We start from the raw sequence: 7,460 nt of genomic DNA, 5'->3' as shown, positions 1-7,460 counted from the left end.
TCTCCCTGAAAAAAAAAAAAAAGGAATAAATGTAAAAATTTTGCATTAGGGATGAAGACAAATTGTTCTATTAGGATAAAATATAAATGAATATATATTTAAAAATTCGGTATGTCAAAAATACCATGGATAAATTTAAAAGAAAAATTACATACTGGGAAAATTACAACACAATGAAATATGAAAGCTTGTTTTCCTTATACAAAGAACTCCTGCAAACCAATAAGAAAATGGCAAAACAAAAACAGAAACAAAACAAAACAAAAAACCCACACATTTCAATAGAAAAACGGTAAGGAATAAGGAAAGGCAATTCCCAAAAAAAAGAAATTGAATTAATCAATTAGATGAAATTCAACTTCACTGAATGCCTTAGAGGATGCAAATTAAATACAATAAAATACACAGGAGCATATTCAGGTTTTGTGAAGCCTGAAACTTAAAAAAATGTGGGAGCTGGGTCTTCAAAACTGTGATTTCAAAACTAAGTGTGAATAAGAATTTTATTTGGAATAAGAAAATAAATCACAGCAAACTATAATGTTTCAAATGCTAAAAAAAAAAAAAACCCACAAGTGTCAAAAAACAGCAAAAATAACATATTTTTATTAACTGTCTAAGACTGGTTTATAACATTTTTTCCTATATTCTCTGGATGCCTACACTTTCATCATTTCTTCATTTGACAACAACTTTGTATTGCTATTTTATGTACAGAGGATAAAAATATAATTTGTCCTAACACAGTTTATTGAACTATATATTCTTATTTAGAGTTGAGATTCATAAAACATATGACTCCACACATAGATTTGCTTGCTGTTTGTAACACTGCTATAGGTTTGTGCTTTATAAAGTCAGACATCCTAATATGTTCTCTTTCACATCATGCCCACAAAAAGTTAAAAAATAGATATAGTGCATTTGTAATGGTCTATATTGCATTATGGAGTGTATTCCTGAAAGAGGAGAACCATTTTGACTGGGTGTAGATGAGAACTGAACCCTCCACTCATAATTTTCCACATCTGATGACTGAAGAATAGATACAGACTAGATGCTGGCTCTGTACATTTCAAACTGTGTTTCTCTTCTACTCTCCAAGCAGTTCCAGGACCAAGGCTGCAGGCCACGATCATAGTATGATACAATCTTTAGCTCTGCTTATGGTGTTGTGGAACTGAGTGAGTCAACACAGTGGGCAGTAGGAATGTTCTGGGGAACGATTCCTTTATGCGGGAGCAACCATAGCTAAAAGGGACATAGAAATCACTGTAGCTCCATACATATGTCCCACCAAACTTTAAATGTATTTTCAATTTCATCTTAGCCAACTTCCAAAAATGCCTCCAGTCACTTGGATAACACTCAGCACAAGGAGAAGTGTGATTGAGAATTAGAAAAAACAGCTGCCTTAACAGATTTTAATAAAAATCTTTAATTTTGCACATTTTACTAAAGACATCTAATCATATTAATACACTGCTAGGGTCATTCCCAGGGTCCTAATTAGATGTCCTAAAACATAAGCTTTATCTTCATAGTAAATCAACTCTGGGTGTAGGTACACTTGATGTTGAGTTTCCATATCAATGTAAATGTTTAAGGCAAAAATTTGATACAGTAAAAGATGATATGGCCCATAATGGTCTAACACAATGAGCTCTTCCTCAGGCTGTGGATCAGATCATTTTCCATTTTTGTTCATTTCCAGTTGAAGCAGTGGAGGTGCTTAGGATCACGTTGTACAAACAATATGGATGTGTGAACACTAGAATCACACACTCTGTGTGTGTGATAAAGAACCGAGGTCTATGGGGGAAACAGCAGAGCCACCTCTCCAGTATCAACAGCTCAGGGCGTCTTCTCATGAAGTCATGAAGTGAAAGGACAAGCAGAATCCCTGTAATACAGGCCATTTTCCTCTTTCTCTTTCTTTCCTGACCCCTTAGTACATAGAGTTTAATTCAAGTGAGTTATTGATTGTGTGATGAGACTTTACTATAGCACATGTAATACTTATAATTTACAAAAATTAGACCAAACATTTCTGAAACTTTTTGGGAATGTAATTTAGCATTATGCATCAAAAGCCCCCCAAAAAGTTCATACTCCTAAAGATTCAATTTCTAGGAATTTATCCTAACTAAATCATTATGAACATATTAAAATATATAGCTACAAGTGTGTTCTTTGCTAAATTATTTTTAAAATTGTTTTTTAATTTTTAGAGGGGGGTCTTGCTTTGTTGCATAGGCTGGACTGAAACTCCTGGGCTCAAGCAGTCCTCCTACCTCAGCCTCCCAAGTAGCTGGGATTACAGGTGCAAGCTACCATGCCTGGCCCTAGGTTTTTAATCAGGAAAAATTGAAAATGATCTATTATTATATGGCCAATGATATGGAATTGTTTAAATCAGTTATAGCATATTTACACAGTGGAATACAACACATTGGTTCAAATGGCAATGTAAAGAAATGTGAAAGATCTACTTGAAGAAAAAATTAAATGCTATTAAGAACATAGAAGATAATTTGTATAAATGAAAACAAATACCCTGCTCTTGGATAGGAAGACAAATACTGTCATGATTAATTATTAATCTAAAAATTAACCTCATCTCAATTAAAAATAACAATCAGAATTATCAAAAAATGAGATAATATGACTGTAAAGTCTAGTGAAATTATAAATGGCAAGAATAACCAGAAAAATTGTAAAAGAAAGTGAAGTAACTATCTCAACTGAATAGTAAAATATATTATAAAACACTGGAGTAATTAAAACTACATCCATTCATGACTGGATGCGCAGAACTGAACAGAGTCTAGAAAAACTAGACTCTGACGTAATAAGGAACAGAGTATATGATAGAGATGGCCTTTCAACTTGAAGGAGAAACTGGTGGCTTGTTCAATAAATTATATTAAGACAAGTAACTAACTCATACGCTAAAATTAATTCCAGATGGACTGTAAAATAAAAGGTATAAAATTAAAATTTAAAATGTAAAGGCAGATGCACAGAAATATTTTTTAATTTTAAATTTTTAAAAATTAAGAAAAATTTTAAAAATATGTATATTTAGTATAGTGGAGGCAAATAGTATATATAAACCAATACAAAGCTCACAAGCCATAAAATATACATAAAAATGATTACATAAAATTTTGAACATTTTAAAAAGATGTTATAAATAATATCTGAAGGGAAAATGATAACTTGAGAAAAACATTTCAATGTGGATGACAGTCAAAAGGCTTATTTCTCAATATATGAAAACTTTTAAATAATAAGTAAGAAAAAGGCCAATAAAATCATGGTTATCCACAACTACAGAGCTTCACATAAGACATCATAGAAAAATATGTTTTCTATTTTTTTTTTTACTTAACTTTACTGATGTATAATTTACATACAACAAAACCTGCCAATTCTAAATGTAAAGTGTGATGAATTTGTTTATGGTTGGTAATTACCACCACAATCAGGATATAGAATTTTTCCATCACCCCAAACAGTTTCCTCTTGCCCTTTTACAATCAGTCTCCTTACCCAATCCCGGATATCTGGGAACCACTATGCTCTTTTGGTTACTATGGTTTTGTCTTTTCTAGAATTTCATAAAAATGAAATTATATAGTATGAGTCTTTTGTATCTGGCTTTTTATACGAGAAGAATATAACGCCCCTGCACTCCAGCCTGGGGAACAGAGCAAGGCTCCATCTCAGAAAAAAAAAAAAAAAGAAATTGTCAGACCAGTTTCTAAGGTTTCTAAGGTTAGAGCATGGGGAGAATCATTCACCAAAAAAAAGTAGAGCGTTCTTCCCAGAAGAAAGGGGAAGGGTGTGAGGCAAAAGTAATTTCCACTTTTTTTGAAGTATAGAAAACCATTTTTCAAAGTAGTATCATTTTACATTCCCATCAGCAGCATATGAGAGTTCCAGTTGCTCCATATCCTTGCCAGAACATGAAATGATCAGTCTTTTTCATTGCAGCCATTCTTAAATGTGTGCAGTAATATCTTCTTATGATTTCGATTTGTATTTCCCTAATTAATGATCAATGATGTTGAACATTTTTTTCACGTACTTTTTGTTTTGCCATTTGTATTTTTTCTTTGGCGAAATGTCCGTTCAAATATTATATAATTTAAGGTATTTATTTGCTTACTGCATTATTTCTGTCATTTCATGATCTGTTTCTATTGGTTGATTTTTCAACCTGCTTACAAGTCATGTTCTTTGTATGCCTGATAATTTTTGTTTGCATGTTGAGCATTGTGAATTTTACCTTTTTGGGTGTTGGGTTTTGTAGTTGTTTGTTTTGCAGCTAATTTTGGACTTTTTTTTCTCTGAGCACAGTTAAGTTACTTGAGATCAGTTTGATCCTTTCGAAGATTGCTTTTAAGTTTTGTTAAGGCAGGACCAGGTAAGTGTTTATTTTAGGGCTCATTTAGCCTCCCCCTGCATTAAGATGATACCCTTCTGTGGACTGTAGCCAATGCTTTGTGTATAAAAGGTCTCTGTTTTGGCTGGTATGAAGACAAATTATTCCCAGTCCTGTATGAGCTCCAGGAATTGTCTGGCATCCTGCTTTCTGGTAGTTCTTCCTGTGGCCTCACAGAATTTCACCCATGCGTGCTCAGGACAGTATTCAGCTAATGACTTGAAGTGACTGCTCTGCAGATCTCTACAGCTCTCTCTCTAATCATCTCCCTCCACTCTTACATTCTGCTTCGCAAATTCTAACCACTTTGGCTTCCCTGGACTCTGATCTGTGTCCTGTGTTCTGTGAAATTTCTGGGATCTGTTTGGGTTCTCCATCCCTACAGTGATGCCTGGAAACTGCTTTGAGACAGTAAACTCGGACGTAAGACTCACTTCATTTGTTTCTGTCCTCTTAGTTATCACAGTCCTGTACTGTCTGTTGTTCAATGCTTAAAAACTGGTGCTTCTTGCTGGGTGCGGTGGATCACACCTGTAATCCCAGCACATTGGGAGGCCGAGGAGGGTGGATCATGAGGTCAGGAGATCGAGACCATCGTGACTAACATGGTGAAACCCCGTCTCTACTAAAAATATCAAATATTAGCCAGACATACTGGCGGCTGTCTGTAGTCCCAGCTGCTTGGGAGGCTGAGGCAGGAGAATGGCGTGAACCCAGGAGGCAGAGCTTGCAGTGAGCTGAGATCACGCCACTGCACTCCAGCCTGGGCAACAGAGCCAGACTCCGTCTCAAACAAACAAACAAATAAACAAAAACAGTTGCTTCTTTTTTTGATCCTGTTTTTCTAGTTGTTTGCAATGGGAGGACAATTCTCACGGCAGCCAATGCTTCATAGATGAAAGTGGAATTCTCTTTTTTCTATTTTCAACTTTAAAAATCCCAAGGGAGATCATTGGCCCAGTTTCTGTTTGGTGATTACTCATAAGCCAATCAAGGTAGTGAGGACATCTAAGAAAATCACAGTTTCTAAGGTTGGAGTATGGGGAGACTCATTCCCCAGTGAAAAACAGAGAATTCTTCCCAGAAGAAAGGGGAAGGGCACAGGGTAAAAACAGACGAGAGGCATCTACTATCAAAGCAATTCTTACGAAAAAGAACTTGAAGTCAAGCAACTGATAGAGCTGTAAGAGTTTTATTGTCTAGAAGGTGGAGTCCATTCCCTGGCCTCATGTTTTCCAGGGCCAAGGACAAACAAGAGGAGGTCCAGGATAGAGAGATACAATAAGCGTAACAGTTACATGGAAAGAGGCAGAATGCAGTAAAAAAGCAACTTTCTTTCTTTCTTCTTTCCCCTCCTCTGCCCATCCAAGTCCGTTCTATGGACAAGTTCTTTCTCATCCCTTGTGAGAAATATGGGGTTGGTCTCACTAGTTTTCTGGTCCTCTTCAGCTAACAAAAAGACCTCAAGATATTTTAACCCCATAAATACTTTCATTTTGGTAATTTAAATGCTTAGTCCTGTGCAATAGTCAAATCTGAGAATTCTACTTATAGGGAGTAGGGAACCAGCATGTGGTTACCTTCTTCTTTATTTTCCCACCAACAGGGTCTCTTTGAACCATAGCCCATCCCCTCCACCGCTCCCCCTGCAAGATGGGTAATAGCCTTTCTGACTCAGGGAGTATAGGTGAGGGGTATGGATGGAAGGGAAGGGAGGTCTCAGGAAGGTCCTCTGTGCTGGGTGCTGTCCTGATCTAGCTTTGGTGTTCTCTCTGCCTAGTGAGTATGGAAAGCTTTTCCCTGTGGAGCATTGTTTTACCCACATAACCTTACCCTGAGTGAGATATGGTGGGGTCAGACACAGATCAAGAAGAGAAGCTGGAAAGCGTTTCAGAGCTTTTTATATCGACAGTTTCCTGGAGAGATCACAGCACACCATGCAGGGCCACTCAGGGCCAGGGTCTGTCACGGACAGAGGGAGAGAGGGGAATTGTGGACAAACACCTTTATCATGGTTTCTGAGGGAAGGAAAGGGTGAAATAAGGCAAGCAGATATAGGACTGGCTAATTTGGATAATTTCAGTGGGTTCTGAAGCACAGGGGCTGTAACAAATGGTTCGGTGCCTAGCCCTGGGGCAATTAGGGCAGGTGTACAGTGTCCCACGTGAGAACCTGCTAACGGAAGTGGTTGGGGGTGTGGGGTTAATAGACTGCTGGAGAAGGGGAACTGACCAGCCTCCAGCCAGAGTCTCAAAACTGGGTCAAGGCAGCATGAAAAACTGCTACGTTACAGCTATGTTATGGGTTCTTTGGAGACCTGAGATATGAGAGCATGTCTCATCTGCAGTCCTTCTGTTGTCGGTGAAGTGTTTCTTCTGTCTATACAGGCACACACACGCACAGATTCTGCTATACCTGAGGGTACTAAGCTGTCTCCTGCGCTTCTCACATCGGACACTGAATTACACATGACACCATCAGCAGCAAAGGACAGGGCACTGAAAGCACCACGCAGAACCTAAGCTATTGGAGGGTGGGAAAAGCAGCAGCAGAGCCAAGGAGTAGAGGACAAAGCGTTTCCAGTGTAACAGAATAATGTACTATCTGGGGCCGGGCCTAGGGTGAGCAGAGTGAGGTGCTCAGCGACGGTGCAACATTTCAGAGGTGCCATAAAATTCAGCAATGAGGCCGGGCGCGGTGGCTCAAGCCTGTAATCCCAGCACTTTGGGAGGCCGAGACGGGCGGATCACGAGGTCAGGAAATCCAGACCATCCTGGCTAACACGGTGAAACCCAGTCTCTACTAAAAAACACAAAAAACTAGCCCGGCGAGGTGGCGGGCGCCTGTAGTCCCAGCTACTCAGGAGGCTGAGCCAGGAGAATGGCGTAAACCCAGGAGGAGGAGCTTGCAGTGAGCTGAGATCCGGTCACTGCACTCGAGCCTGGGCGACAGAGTGAGACTCTATCTCAAAAAAAAAAAAAAAAAGAAATTCAGCAATTAAGATACATAA

Source organism: Trachypithecus francoisi, unplaced genomic scaffold (genome assembly GCF_009764315.1).
Source record: "Trachypithecus francoisi isolate TF-2019V2 unplaced genomic scaffold, Tfra_2.0 Lachesis_group17, whole genome shotgun sequence".
In the NCBI taxonomy this organism is placed as follows: domain Eukaryota; kingdom Metazoa; phylum Chordata; class Mammalia; order Primates; family Cercopithecidae; genus Trachypithecus; species Trachypithecus francoisi.
Note: the sequence above shows the minus strand (reverse complement) of the source record.